At 43.3% G+C, this 15,789-nt stretch overlaps 1 long non-coding RNA gene across 2 annotated transcripts in view; it reads left to right on the plus strand.

The window, feature by feature from the left end:
- Positions 1 to 4,309: 4,309 nt before the first annotated feature.
- The window catches only part of LOC110340783, a 63,958-nt gene continuing 52,478 nt past the window's right edge, over positions 4,310 to 15,789 (plus strand). Inside the window, exons 1-2 of one of the 2 annotated variants that reach the window (XR_005870329.1) lie at positions 4,310 to 4,879; positions 15,279 to 15,633. This is a non-coding gene — a long non-coding RNA (uncharacterized LOC110340783). The remainder of the gene's footprint in view (positions 4,880 to 15,278; positions 15,634 to 15,789) is intronic. The other variant, XR_005870330.1, reaches the window with a different exon arrangement.

Here is a 15,789-nt window from a genome sequence, read left to right on the forward strand (position 1 = left end):
AACTAACCCAGTGGAAGATAGTGGGCTGGCAGTGTGTTGCCAGTGAGACCCAAAAAGAAATGATGCTGGGCCAGGAATGTCACTTAAGGTCCTCATAATAGACACATTTAAGAATGACTTGGTTTTAGTTCTTGTTGTTGTTTTGAGACAGAGTCTTGCTAAGTAGCCCAGAAGGTCCTCCTGCCTCAGTTTCCCAAGTGCTGGGATTTATAGTTGTGAGTAACCACACCCAGCTAGGCATAACTCTTATCTTAGCCTGGCCTGAGAATGGGAATTATAATCTTTCAGCTGACTGTGCTGTTTCATACTGCCCAATGTCAGCTCAAGGCTATTATAAATCCATGATCTGGTGACATCTTGGTTCTTAGGCTATCAGAAAATGGACTGCTTTTTTGTACAAATGCAATCCTAACAGGTCAAAACCAGCTCTGCAAGATGATTTCATCCATGGCGTGTGTGCCTGCATGCACAGGTGCATGTGTGTGCATGCATCTGTGTTGTGAAGAACTTGATGGGACTTAAGAGAGGGTAAAACTCTTGAAAGATGGTAGTTAAGAGCCTTTCAATTCCCAGCACTCACATGGAAGCTAACAATTGCAACTCTGTAACTTCAGTTCTAGAGGATCTGGTGCTCTCTTCTGGTCTCCTTGGGTACTACACACACATAGTACACATATACATGCCAGAAAAACAACCATACACATAAAATTAAAAAAAGAAAAAGCGAGAAGAGCAGAAGTTTGAGAAGGGAGGTGGCTGAGGTAAGACCATGTAGGATTTCTTCCTTGCTATAGAGGTGTGCATATATGGGCCCCCCTCCCCACATTGCCTTCAAATGGGATTACAGGATTGTTGTCAAGCCTAGTCACACAGACCACATGCCTAAACAGCTGAAAGTAACCTGTTGAGGTAGCATGTTTTTGAGTTAAAAGTATTTTACTTCCTTACCAGAGCAAATGTACCCTTATAAAGATATGGAAGGCTGGGTTCAAATTTCAAGTTCTTGAATCCTTGGCTTTCTGCTATGGAGATGATACTCAGGGGAATGCTGGCTATGGCCACCTTGTCTCACCAGCCTTGCTGCAGCCTTTCCTCCAAAGGGCCTCTGTATAACTGTGTGATACCCCATGCTGCTTAGGTGAATGCCCGCTAAGTACCTCTTCCTTGGGGAAGATCTCTGTGCAGCCTTGGTAAACAGACTCAGCACAATTTGAATCCCAAGGTCTAGACCACTGACCTAGGTTCTGGGTAGCCGCATGATGCCCTAGGTAGGGGCTGATAATGGCTCCTGTCCAAAGAATAACACAGAACGGCCACAACAGATCTTGCCTGTGGCTCCCAGATTCCTAACACACCATAGAGCACCCCTGATTCCAGGGAGCTGCATTTCCATGTGAGCCCCAGCCTCTTAACAGTCCCTGGATTCATTTTCAGTGGAAAAATACCCAGAGTAATTCATTATGATCTCGCTCACATGGCCGCTCAGAATTTAAATGAGATAAACACAGAGGAAAACTCTAGTGTACAAATAGATTGCACTCCAGAACTCTCACAGAGCAGACTTCAACAAATGCTTGGGTGAGTGAAAGCTAATGAGACAAAACAGACATGTAGTGTCCAGGAAGGGGGTTGGGATGTGAAGCCACATACATTTTGAAGAAGTCTGGGTTAGGCCAAGTCACCAAAGGGGACGCTCACAAAAGCAGAGAAAATATGGGAGGCAGCCAGAGTCAGGTGGAAATTGGAGCTTGTCACTCATGTACTAGTTGCTCCATGGGTTTGTGTGTGGCGTGGGGAGGGCAGGGACAGAGGGTGCTGGTGAGGAGGAGAGAGGGGTCTTGGTGCAGGAGTCTGAAAGCTTGAGTCGCAGCATGGACTCCATTGCTTACTGATCAGCCTAATGAAGTCCTTAGACTTTGCTGCAGTTCTTAGTTCTCCTTTATTTAATGGCACTAAAAGCACAAGCCTTGCCTAACTTACAGAGCATGTGGAAAAACAAGACCATTTAGGTTATTATAACAACATAACTGAGATTCATGTATAAAACTTACAAATGAATGTAATTTCTTCAGCTCATGTCACTGGGAAGTCTAAACCCAAGGGACAAATTCATATTTTTCTCCTCACCCTCCTAAAGACAGGTCTCATGTAGTCTAAGATGGTCTCAAACTTGCTATCTATCTAGTCAAGATTGACCTTGAACTACTGATCCTCCTATCTCATCTTTTGAGTGCTGGGATTACAAGAATACTCTGTATTCTTGGTTTATGTGACACTGAGATTCAATCCTGAGGCTTCCTGAGGAGATGTGTGTAGGGGTCAATTCTGGAAAGACTGTTCTTGCTATGTCAATCTGTGGCAGAAGCTTGGGAGGCCATAGAATGTGACAGACTGAGAGGACCATACGTTCACAATTTTCTGGTAGGCTTGCATCTATTTGTGAGGAAGGAGCCTTCTGGACTAAACGCCTCCTTAACATTGTTCATTGAAGATTAAGTTTGACACATACTTTTGGGAGACTGGGCGGGGGATTCAAAATATACCAAGAGCAAAGTCAAAGTAATGAGAAAGGGTTAAAGCTGGACAAATGAAAATATGGCTGTGTTCAGCATCTACTAGGAACACTGCCAGTTGCCTTGTTTATTCTTGAAAACTTGGTTTGTTCAATGTTATATCTTGAGTGCCACATCCCACCTAAGCTTTAAGCACCAGAAGTAATAAAGTAGATCTGGTTTAGGGAGGGCAGAGGGAGAGAGAGATGAAACGAATAAAGTATGACAACATTTATGTAGGAAAGTATCATAGTAAAGCCTGTTATTTTGTATGCTAGCTTAAAAAGTAATTAAAAAGTAGCCCAGGCGTCAGACAACAGAGAGGTCAGACAACAGAGAGTTGCACAACTGTCAAAATCCCGAGAAAAGAGACTAAGTGCCCAGCCCTACACAGAACATCTGTTTCAATTCCCTCTTCCCAAGCCCAAGGAGGATTGTGGAAGAGGAAGCAGAACTAATGTAAAAGGTGTAGGGCAGGGAGAAATGCTGTAATGTGCTGTATTCTGGATATGACATGGATATTGCATCATTCACAGCCACACAAGATGAAGCCAGCCAAAATCTCAGCATAGATGGGGTGAGTAATCTGCAGGGTCCAACCCTTGCTGAGGAGCTATTAGCCTTGGCTAGTAGAGTAGGGGGAATTACTCTTTTCTGAGGATGTGACAATTGGTAGGCTCCCCATGCTTCAGTAGGTAGCCCCATACATATGGTCAGCACCAACTGGAGTTAGTGGAGTTATTTTAAAAAGATACAAGATTGAGAGGTGTCTTGAAGAGGTTATAAGGGAGTTGGGAGGAGGATAGTAACACCAGCCTGGACTTCAGAGGGCTGGCCATTAAGATGGAGCAGACGCCATGGCGGTATTGCTTATTTGCAGAAAGAGCATGGCCATGGCGATTTTCAGACTTCATCACGAGTACTTTGCAAGCATTTACAGAGAAAAGCTTGTTGACAAGAAAGACCTGACACAGTAAATGTGGAAACTGTCCACTTATTATCAGCATGCAATACTTTAAGAAAGCCTATAGAGATAAATAATGTTTCAATCTTAACCTCAGAAATTTATTTCCACACTGGTATATTTGCACAGAATAAAAACGGCTGAGATAGATTGCTATCTCTAATACATGACTTGGCTAGCCTAGGTGGAACTGTTCTTTTAATAGAAAAGACTAAAAGCCCCCTCCTGTATTGTGGTTCCTTCTAAAATATGTTTCTGTGTGTATACGTATGGGTACACACACACACACACACACACACACACACAGGTGTGGGGAGAGGAAGACAGGGAGAGAGGGACGGGAAAGAGAGAGGGAGAGTGGGGAAGGGGAAGATAAGAATTTTGGTTCTCAGAGACAAAGGATCACCTAACTCCTAGATCCTAGCCCAGGCCCTGGCTCTTCCCTGCATGCATCTGGGCCTTGGGGTTCTCATCTGTACTATATAGGTAATATTGCCTCTTAAGACTGAAACGAGACCAAAGTGTTACTTCAAAAGCACAAGCAACAGATAGGTGATTTAGAAATACAATTTAATTAGGAAGGGAGGCCTTCGTGTATCTGGGAGGTGGGTAGTGATGGGCACCCAGACCTCTTCCCTGCCTCCCTGCCTCCCTGCCTCCCTGCCTCCCTGCCTCCCTGCCTCCCTGCCTCCCTGCCTCCCTGCCTCCCTGCCTCCCTGCCTCCCTGCCTCCCTCCCTCCCTCCCTCCCTCCCTCCCTCCCTCCCTCCCTCCCTCCCTCCCTCCATGTTCCCTCTTCATTCCTTTTATATTCCTGAATCCCAGTGTGTACTAGCTCATGCAGATGAACATCTCAATATCTCAGCAGGTGCTGGCAACCTGCTGAGGAACATGGAGACACACACCATTAACTCCAGTACAGGACTGGGTGAAGGGCACCACAAGGGCTTAAGTAATCTGTGGAGCTGTTTTCAGATACTCCATTGGATGCAGGCCTTGAGAGATGAAGGTCAGATCTGAACTGGGTTAGTAAATGTGCTGGGGAGGGAAAGAGAACTAAAGAATTTGGGGACAGCTTGCAAACTCCTGACTTTTCCAGGAAATAGCAGGCAGGGATGGCATGGGGCAGAAGGCTAGGAATGGATGTGTGGACGCAGGATTGCTTTGCCCTCTCCGCTATGCTGAAGCTTGCTTTCTGTATTTTATGGGGAGCGAGAGGAGTCCCTGGAAGTTTTCAGGAAGAAGGGAGGCCGTGCTGATGGGTATAAAATGGACAGCTTGTCTGAGGAGACGTGTGAAGGAGGGCAAAGAGGGACACATCACTCAAAAACAACGTCTTTGCTTGGAGTTCTTAATATGTAAGAGGTAATTTTTATTCCTATGCTATTATTTTGTAATTCCTAATTGATGAACTGTCATGTTGGTGTGTGCTTGTAATCCCAGGACTTGAGAAGTAGAGGCAAGAAAATTGGGAGTTTGAAGCCAACCTAGGCTACACAAGGGTACTCTGTTTCCTCCCTCCCTCCCTCCCTCCCTCCCTCCCTCCCTCCCTCCCTCCCTCCCTCCCTCCTTTCCTTTTCTTTACAGCAACCAAACAAACCCACAAAAAAATCAAACCTTAACGACAGTTACTTTGTACCAGTGTGAACAATGAGGTGATATTGACAGCACAGGAAGTTGAAATTGGGGACGACAGGGCTATGCATCAAATCCCATGGTTACATCAACCTTGGTACTCAGTCTATTTCCTGATTTGGGTTCTGGTTGCCAGGCACCAAGAAGTTCTGATTTACAAGTTAGGTAACTTCTGTAATAGTCTTAGTGTCAGGATACCCTGTGATTAAAAGGGAACTTTGTGCTCAAAACCCTGAATAAGGATGAGCTAATTTCTCATCTTAAGCTCATGATCTGGTGATTTCTGTGGTTCAGATGATCAAGTTACACGAAGTTTAAATCAAACAGTTGAGAAACCCCAAGCCATATATGGAAGCTGAAGATAAGTGAGCTTTGTATTCCTTTTGTATTATTGTGACAGAATCACTGACACAGATTTTAGAGAGGAAGATTTATTTCAGTTTCAGGTTTCAGAGGAGCTTTAATCCATCATGACTCGGAAGGAAAGGTGGGTGGGGCAGCTCTGTCCACTGTGGCAGATGCTTAAAGCTATTCCAGTGTTTGTAGCCACTAAGCCATCTCTTCAATCCTGGGGTGATTGATAGTCTTATTTTTTATTTTATTGATGAGAAAATAAAATCAGAAAGCAGTTAAGCAGTTGCTGAAGTCACACAGCTAGGGCGTGGTCAAGCGGGAATTCAAATCCAGCAGTTTGCCTGCATCTTAATTGCTGTGCTCTGTCCTTCTTTGTCATGGTTCTAATTAAACCCCCACAAGAGTATCTACGCATTGGGAATGAATACTACATTTATCTTTTATTTTGTCCTATAAATATGCCCCCAGAAATAGTCATACATTTGTGAATTTTTATGGTAACATGTAGGAAGGGACTTAGTAGAAACTACATTCTGTACACACCCACATACAAAATGACCTTCCTGGAGCTGGGCTTGAGCCACCTGTGGCCCAGATGATGCTCTTAGTGTCACGGAGTCGGTAACATCTATGGGCCTGTGAGTCTTTGTTTTCTCTTCTAGCTGCAGGATCCAAAGTACCACGAGACAGATGCGGCACATAGAGTAATAGGATGCTTTGGGTTCGGCCGAATCCTCCTTAGGATTTAGTCTTAGCTGCCATTGGTTCTTCTAAGTTAGAGAAACTTCCCATTGAAGCATCCACTGCAGGAGACTGGGAAGCATAGGGAGGGAATGGGAATGAAAGTGAGTTAACAAAGTAGCCGAGTAGCCCTTGCACAGCAGTGTGTTAACAGAAGGTTCAGAGAGGCCAGGCCGAGCTCCTTAAAGTGAGCAGATGGGGAAAATGAAGACATGCCCACCAAGAAAGTTCTGATTGGCAGGAACAAGCCATTCTAGAATCAGGTAATGATTGGGGTGAAGGTTGACATGTTTTCCTTGTCTGAGTGGCCACCAAGCCTTTGAAATTGGAAGGAGCTTATTTTTAAAATTAACAAAAGGAACCTCCTGCTGGGAACAATTTATGAAGCTTGTTTCTTTGGTGTTGAAGCCATGGAATGAGAACAGTGTGCCAAGGAAAGGTTTAATGAGTTCTTGGAGAATTAAGTCAGACATGGTTACTAAAGGAAGTCTGAGAGGTACAGGGAAGTTTCCTCACGAGAAATTTTACAAAGTTCAGTAGGCTTTCCCATCCCTTGGTAATACTGCATGCCCATGTCCATAAGCCATGATTTCCAAGTGACCTTTAAGGACTTCCTCTTGGTGATAGCACACTGTGGCCCTTCCCATTCTCACCTTTAGGGTTTCATTTGAGTGCCATGTCCCCAAATATCACACCCTTCATTCCAGTCCACATGTCTCAAGGTCTTTGTACTGGTGATCCTGCCCAGGTCAGCTTCTTCATAAGGAAGAGTCTGGTTCCAGGACTGCAACTGCCACATGGCTCTGGGAATGAGTATTCGGTTTGTATCCCACATGGCCAAACTCTTAGCAACACACAGAAGAGCAGAGAAGGAAGCAGCAATGCTTGGACAGCTTATCTGTATCAGGCTCCAAGCAAGTAGTGTTATGGAAGTTGGTTGATAGAGTCTACAAAGACTGTGAGAAGGGAGGCCTATTTTACATTGTACAAATAAAGAAATGGAGTCTCAGAGAATTTAATAACACACCCAGAGTCACACAGCTAGTGAAGGGGGAGGGAGCATTTTTCTGACTCAACTCTGTATTTTTCCATTCTTCCCCTTTCCTAACAGAACATAAAAAGTTTCTCTCTTCTAATCTGAACTCTGGGATAGTGTTTCCTAGCAGGGTAGAGGCTGCTGTGTAGCAGTCTCCTCAGAGATAAACTTCCCATCTTGGAGGGAAACTCTGTAAGATGTTGTATATTCTACCCTTCAGGAAAACTTTGTAAAACTCAGGAAATGAACAACTCAATAGTTTCAGGAATTTACTGGAACTGATTGGATTCACTAAGCTCCTCCCCCATCAAGCATATATAATCAGTAAGGATTGCTAAGAGACACCCTCTCACGAGATAAGCCACCCAGTGGGAGCAGAGATCAGATGAACTGACCAGAAGGGGCAGAAACCAGCCTAGTGCGGGAAGAGAAATAGACCAGCTAGTTGAGGAATGCAAAGAGACTCAGGCTATCTGAGTTGCCCAGGAGAGATACTCTCTAAGCTTTTGAGCTGCCTACAGGAAGAACAGTGTGCTCCAGGTTTGCAGCTTTTGTGAACTATCTCCCATGCTGGTGTTTGGTGATACAACTGACTTTGAGTCATTTCTGCTCCTGTAAGTAACCCCTCACTCAGATTTCTATAAGTGACCCCACTCAAACTCATTGGTCCACCAAGTTGGACCTTCTGTGGTATTTTTACTTTGTCTGTTGTGGGTTCCTATCTGGGATGAGTAGATATTTGTTCCCATATCCCTAGGAAGAGTGTCACACAGCAGGAGCCAACACCCAGCACCCCCCATGACTTTCGGAGGCCCTAAGTTCTCATTCTGACCTTGGGTCCTAATTATTTGATCTAAGTCTCAGTTTTCATTACGGATAAAATGGGAAGAATGCCAAGTGTTCTATCAGAATCGTGAATGTAAGACAAGACAGCATACAAGCTCTTCATCACAGTTAGGGGTATTCTCAAAGGCAGAATAACCAGTGTTAAATTACCTACTGAGATCACTCGATCCTTTCTCCATTGTGGCCCACTCAGGCTTCCTGGGTGAGTTCTGGTCCCAGACATACCCGGCCTGAACTGATGAAGATTTTATTACCTAGCTAAGGGTAAGACTTTGGCAATTTCTTTGAGTTTGGTCATTGTGGGGAAGCATGGAGAAAAATCTAGAAAGGATGCACAACTTTTCTTGGTGCCAACTCAAGAAAGGCAGTATTTTTTAGATCCAAACCCTGGGCTTCCAGCCAAACTCCAGGAATAATGGAAACTGCTAGGGATGGAGGGGAAGATGGATGATGAGTCACTCACTTGGGGTGAATCTGGCAGCCAGAATTCCAGACGTTTCAAGGTATCTGAGAGATGAAGTGGGGAGGGCTAGAGACAGGCAGTGCAGGTGATAATGGGATTTTATGGAAGGTCTGTGACCTCCGCTCAGCCCTGCAAAAAAGGCCACGTGCCTTTTGAGCCCACACAAACCCTGTGTCACCTCTCTCCTGTGTCAGGGTCCCACTGTAATCTCTGCTCTGAAGCTCAGTGTCCTGTCATCAGAGTGCTGCTTTCCCTCTGACTATCCCCCAAGTCCTTCGTCCACTGCCTTCAGGAATGGAGGAGACTGACTAACTCCCACCTTCGAATCCCTCTGGGGACAAAACTGCTTTTTTTCTCTGTTGCTCTTCATGGTCCTTTTTCTCTTAAAAGCATTTAATATTATATTTATCATGTATTTGCACACATGTGTGCTTGTGTATGTCTATGTGTGTGAGTCATGTGTGGAAAGATTTTAATTACATTTAATTTATTGTGACTGTGTGCACATGCCAAGGAGTACATGTGGGGATTAATTCTTACCTTTCACCATATGAGTCTAAGGGTTGAACTCAGGTCGTTAGTTTTGGCAGCAAGCACCTTTATCCTCTGAGCTCTCTCATGACTCCTCTTGATATTCTTATACATACAGCCATTGGACTGTGCTAAGTGTGCTCTGAATACAGGAGAGGAGAGACAAATGAATCAGTACTTCAGTTAAATCATGCCTTTTGTTTTCTGTTTATGTGACCCTCACTTCTCATATCCATGAGCATGTGGATGGAATAAACCAAATAGAGGTTGGAAATATTGGGAGAAAAAAATTCTGTCTGTATTGAACTTGTGTAGGGTATCTTTTCTTGTTATTATTATCTAAATGATAGTCTATAATCAACATTTCCACAGCATTTACATTTTGCACTGATCATTCTCATTAATGTGCACATGATACAAAATATACAGGAGAATGTGCCTGACTTCTATATTAATACAATGCCATTGTACGTAAGAGAATTGAGCATTTGTGGATTTAGATCTCCATGTAGATACTGCAACTAATTCCCTGTGGAGACTGAGGAACAACTGTATTTTCTGTTGTTTTGATACTCAAGACCTTGCAGATCCTGAAGACACTGTTCTTAGTAGGGCTATCTATCCAATTCCTAGAGTCCAAGAAACATGCTACAAATATTTACTGAATGATTGGCTTGAAATAATATTGTTAAATTAGACTCTACTGTGGGTTGGGTATGGGCTGAATGTTTCCCAAAACTTTATTGAAATTTGATCCCTACAGTGACTATTGTGTTTAGGGATGGGAGAGAATTTGGAGAGGTGATAATTAAGATTAGATAAGGCCATTAAGGTAGCACCTCATGATTGAATCTGAGTGACTTTTAAAGAAGACTATGCCCCCTCCATGTCTCTCTCCCTCCTTCCTGGTTCTTATCTCTTGTTAATTTGATACCCTGTACTATCTTAGCCTATGGCAGCAGGAAAGCCACCTGTAAATGTGGTTCCTCATCCTTGTATTCCAGAACTGTCCTACAAAATAATCCTCTTTTCGTTATGAAGTAACCCATCACTAATATTTTATTACAGTAACGAGAAGCAGGCTAGAAGACACATTTGCCTTGGAATAGCCTGGGCGAAATTGGGTCTCACAGACCTTACCAGGTACCCAGGACTTATAGGAACTGGCAGCCCTCACTAGGAGGTTAGGAGGGGATGAAATTTGGAATGGCAGATGTTGAGGGAGGGATTTAGGGGCAGTTGGAGGTGGACAGCGAAGGGGTGGATATATTCAAAATACATGGTATACGTGTATGAAATCCTTAAAGAATAAGTAAGATTTTAAAGTGCTTGTTTTGTGGATTTTTGCTTTTCTCCCATTTCTGAAGTCCTTCTCTGTCTGCCTTTTGTTAATAATTTCAAGCTTCCTAGACTATTTTATTACTTGGATATGACAATGTGAATTCTGGGCCTGTTTTTCTGTCTGGCTTTTTTTTTTCTGTTGGCCTCTCTCAGTCCAAAGAAGCAGACGTTCGCCTAACTTAAGTTCCCATGAGAAGCCCAGGAGGTCATAGCAGCAATCACAAAAACACATGGCTCTGATTTCAAGGTGACAAGATGGATACCAAGAGTTGGAATCTGTAGTGTCACTGAGACATTTATCAAATCTGGATCCATGCCTGGTTCCATCTCTCTCCCATCGGCTGGGAAGCAGCAGCCCAGCCCAACCCAGCCCAGCTCAGCCTAGCTTCTCCCAGCCCAGCCCGGCCCCACCCTGCCCTCAGTCCAACCCAGTTCTCCCTCAGCCCCGCCTATCCCCGCCTCGCCCAGCCCACCGAGTCTCCATTATTGCTCATTTGATGGCTTCTGATAGCTTTTTATCACCTGACTCAAGAGTCTCTTTTCTTATAACCTTATCTTGCCATGGCATGGTATCTAAAATACATCACCGGCTTTCTTTGGGACAGAACTGCCACTAGAGTATTCAGGGTCCCTTGTTTATATAGACAGTTCAAAGAACCTCTAGAATCACAGCCCATGGACCTGGGAAAATCTTCATAAATATATCAAGAACAGTAGGAAAACCATCAAAACCAACTTTTCCAAGATCATGAGAATTAATCCTAGGCTCACAACAATTTGGGAGTCATTTGTTCAGGAAATGGTTAAAGGTCAGGGAAAACAGAGTGTTTGTCCTGCATTTTAACTTGATCGTTCCTCCTAATTAGCAGCATCACTCATTGCCATGCCCAAAGTAGGAGCATCCCACATGTTTAGTAGCCAATGAGCAGGTGAATAAACTATGATGGGCAGCTATACAGTGGAACATTATCTGTCAGAAACAGCAACCAGAAAAAGAGTATTTATTTTGTACTTCCTTCTGCAAGAAATGCCCAGTACAGGTTAATCATGGAAAGAGACAGTAGGCCAGTGTTTGTTAGTGGCTGGAGGAAAGGACATGGGAGTAACTTTTAGTGGATACACAGTTTTTATTATTAGCATGGTTAAAATTCTATAGTTGGTGATAATAGTTGCAAGCCTCTGCAATCTGCTTTGAGAACCACTGAAATGCACAGTTTGAAGAATAAGCTTAATGGTGTATTAATTACTTCAAATAAAGCAATTATAAAAAGGCATTTTTAGTCAGTATGGTAGGATATACCTGTAGATCTAACACTTAAGAGGCAGGAGGACTATGGTTTTGAAGTCACTTATGACAACAAGAAAGATCTTGTTCCAAAAATTATAGTATTATAACATTTATGGGTTCATGTGAGGTGTAGTCATTTTATCAATGAAGATTTATAATCATGAAAAAAATATTTTTTGCCGTCAAATCTTGCAATGCACAAATTCTTCATTGAATTTTTGTTTGTTTGATAAAGTGTCACTATATAACCCTGGTTGGCCTGGAATTTGCTATGTAGAATCGACTGGCCTCAAACTCACCAGAATCCACCCATCTTTGCCTCCAGAGTGCTGGAATCACAGGTATACACTACCATGCCCAACCTCTTAATAGTATGTCGACAGGGACTGTTCTGCTTAGGTCCAGGAACTCTTAATATTCTTTATTGTTAGGTGCCTCGTTGCTGGCTAGTCTCACTGAGAACAAGATTACAATGGTCCTGTCATACAGAATGCCATGGGTCTTAGGAATGTGTTCTTTAAAAACAATATAATCTCACTTCTCTAGTTCTGTAACATGCAGTGAAGTCTGGTGTGTCATCATCACACTGTCATATTTCACACCAACCAGGAGTCTACTGACTCTCCCAAAGGCTGTTCTTGGTGATGACCACAGGTACAAGTCGTAACCATACTATACAAAATATGGACAAAACTTTATGCCATGGCATAATAAATTGATGCTTTGGAATTTTGTAATGAACATTGAAGGATGCATTTTTCAGCAACATCTCTCCATATACTGCCACCTGCAGGGGAGGTAGATGAAAGACATCCTGATGGAGAAAATGGTAGTATTTGGTTGGAGATGGTTTGAGATTAATGAGGAGGAAAGTTGGGGTGTGGTTTGGAGGTAGCATGTGTGCCTGGCATGTCCTAGGTCATGAGTTTGATCCATAGAACCATAGTAAGTAATGTTAACAAGGAAGAACAGGATGTTGCATTTTTAATAGAATCAAGAGGAGACATTCACCAGGGGCTGTTGGCACAGAGGAAGAGATGATCCAGCTGTGCTCAGGGATGTCTCACATATGACACAGAGCTTCCAGAGAAGTTGGAATGTCATGCATGAGAGTACTTGAGTATCCACACCACTTTTGGGTACTCTAGAGTGAAGGTTGGACACAGACAGACAGTAGATGCATAGATCCATACATACCATTCAAACCAAAAGACAGGTGATGCATTTTTGGTAGTCTAGAGTTCTAAATTTACTTTGTATCTGACATGAGTGTCACAAAAGTAAGTGTGAAGACACCGTGCTAGCAGCCCAGTCATGTGTAATCTCTTGAAATATACTGCACCTGTTAGAAGAACCCATCCACCTGACAAACTGACCCCTAGACTCAGGGTCCACTTGTGAGAACTGTGGGCAAAACCACATTGGTACAAATCTTTGGGACATCTGGTCAGGAGGAGGCAGAGCAATATCTTGAAGGAGACACAGGCTTTAGGGGTTCCATGGGATGATCCTGTTAGTGCTATCTGGCCTCAGACACCTGAGAAGATATGTTGGCCTTTAGAGATGTGTGGGGCCTGAGCCTGGGGCCCTGTGAGTTCTGATCTAAGGGGAGTATTGTGTTCAGGCTCACTTCTCACCACACTTGTATTAGCTTTCTCATCACTGTGACCAAATACCTGAAAAGGAGCAAATCAAGCGAGGAAGGGTTTCCTTTGGCTCACGTTATAAGGTACAGTTCACCAGGATAGGGGAGACATTGTATTAGGGACAGCTCAGAGCTGTGGTGGCAGGAGTAGAAGGCTGCCTGTTCACATCCCAACAGGACAGGAAGCAGAGAGAGGACAGGAAGCAGGCTAGGCTACACATCTAGAGTCCCACCTCCCACTTCCTCAAGTTAAGCCCTTCTTTAAGGTTACAAACCTACCCAGACAGCACCACCTGCTGGAGACCAAGTGTTCAAACCCAACAGCCCATGGGGAGCATCTTACATACAAGACATAACACCACCTTATTGTTTCAGAGTGTATTGGTTTAGTCTTCTCTATGGTGTCTTGCTCTGAAGTCAAGCGTCAGGCTCCAGGAAGAGCACTCATGCAGCTAAGCTGTGAGGTGAAGCAGACCCTTCCCCATAAACATCATTTTACTTGTGAGAATTTTTAGAATAATAAAAAACCCATGATGATTTTGATTCAGTTTCTTATATAATATTTTCATTAATGCTTGGGGGCATTTCATATGTGCATACAAAATCTTTGGGTTATAATCACCCCAATTTCTTCCTCTAATTCCTCCCATCTCTTCCCAACTTCATGCCTTATTTTAAAAAAATAAATAAGCTATTGAGTCCAGTAGTGCTGCTTTGCAACCACATCTAAGGCCCTAAAGAAAACTGAGTCTCCCTCCTTCAGCAACCATCAACTGTCAATAGATCATCAGCTAGGTAGGGGTGGGAGCTCATAAACTGATCCATTGTTTAAATAACATAATGCTTTAATTGATCCTTTGGGAATTTTACATCATGAAGCCCAATCCCACTCATTTCCCAGTTCCTCCATATCTGCCTCTCATGCCTGTAACATCCTCCTCAAAGAAAATTAAAAAACTATTAACTAAAAACAAAACAATCCTTCCTTTTTCTTCAATAGGACTCCTGGAGCTCAGCCCAGTACTTGGCTGTGGATCTCTGCATCTGCTTCCATCAGTTACTGGATGAATGCTCTCTGATGACAATTAGGATAGTCACCATCTGATTTCAGATTGTTTGAGTCAGCCAGGGGATCAAGGTCATGACAGGAAAACCCACAGGGACAACTGACCTGAGCTCATGAGAGCTCACCAACTCTGGACTGACATGCTAGGGAGCCTGTATGGGACTGACCTAGGCTCTCTGCATGTGTGTGACAGTTGTGTAGCTTGGTCTGTTTGTGGGGCCCCTAGCAGTAGAAGGACATGTCCCTGGCACTTGAGCTGGCTTTGAGAACCCAATCCCCAAGCTGTGTTGCCTTGCCAAACCTTGATACAGGGGGAGGAGCTTGGTCCTGCCTCAACTTGATTTGCCATGGTTTGTTGACTCCTGTGGGAGGCTTGCCCCTTTCTGAATGGAGACCTAGGTGGAGCAGATAGTGTGGGGGAGGTAGAGTGTGGGGGGGGCAGAGGAGAAGAGGGAGAGGAAACTGTGGTCTGTATGTAAAATAATGAAACAAAATTTGGTAAAAAAGTTTAAAGTCATTCTATATTCCAAACAGTTTCTTTTTTTTAAATGTATCATCTATGTTTTACAAATCTTCTTTTCCATTCATGGGCCTATCTTCTCCTTTTTAAAAATATCTGGAAGAGTGAAACTTCTCAGTTTTGTTGAAGTACAATTTATTAATTGCCTCTTATATCAGATTTAATGCCTAATTTATGAAAGATGTAGTCTTACTGAAATTATTATTTTTATTTTAAGACATACTTTGTGGTCTATTCTGAGTATTCTTCTTCTAGCATGTATTGTTTGGATCAAGATTTATTTTTATTTTGCTTTTAGATCGTGAAACCGGAAAAAGAACAATGAAAAAAAGAAAGAAACTCTGCAAGACATGAAAATGGACTCTTGGAGAGGAAAATTACACATGGAGCTGATGGGGAGGGTAGAGAGCATTATCAAAAAATATGTATAAAAATGTCATCAGGAAAACTGTTACATTGTGTCTTAATTAAAAAAAAAAACAACAACAACCAAAGTTTAAAAGAGTGAAAATGGAGCACCAGCATCCATCTCCCTCTGCTTCCTGAGTGTGACGTCATGTGACCAGCCACCTCCTGCTTCTGCCACCGTGCCTCTTCTACCTTTGGACTGTGAACCAAAACGTACCCTGCTTTCCTGAAGTTGTTCTTGACAGGTATCTTATCATAGCAGCGAGAAAAGTAACACAGCAGAGCTATGGAAATGCAGGGCAGAACTGGATGGGATCAGGGACTTTGTGGATGCAGGATATATTCTAGGATTGATGTGAGGGCACTGAGTGGTCTGTAGATAAGGGAGCAGACGCTGCCAG

The sequence above is a fragment of the Mesocricetus auratus genome, unplaced genomic scaffold (genome assembly GCF_017639785.1).
Source record: "Mesocricetus auratus isolate SY011 unplaced genomic scaffold, BCM_Maur_2.0 Super-Scaffold_100022, whole genome shotgun sequence".
NCBI lineage: Eukaryota > Metazoa > Chordata > Mammalia > Rodentia > Cricetidae > Mesocricetus > Mesocricetus auratus.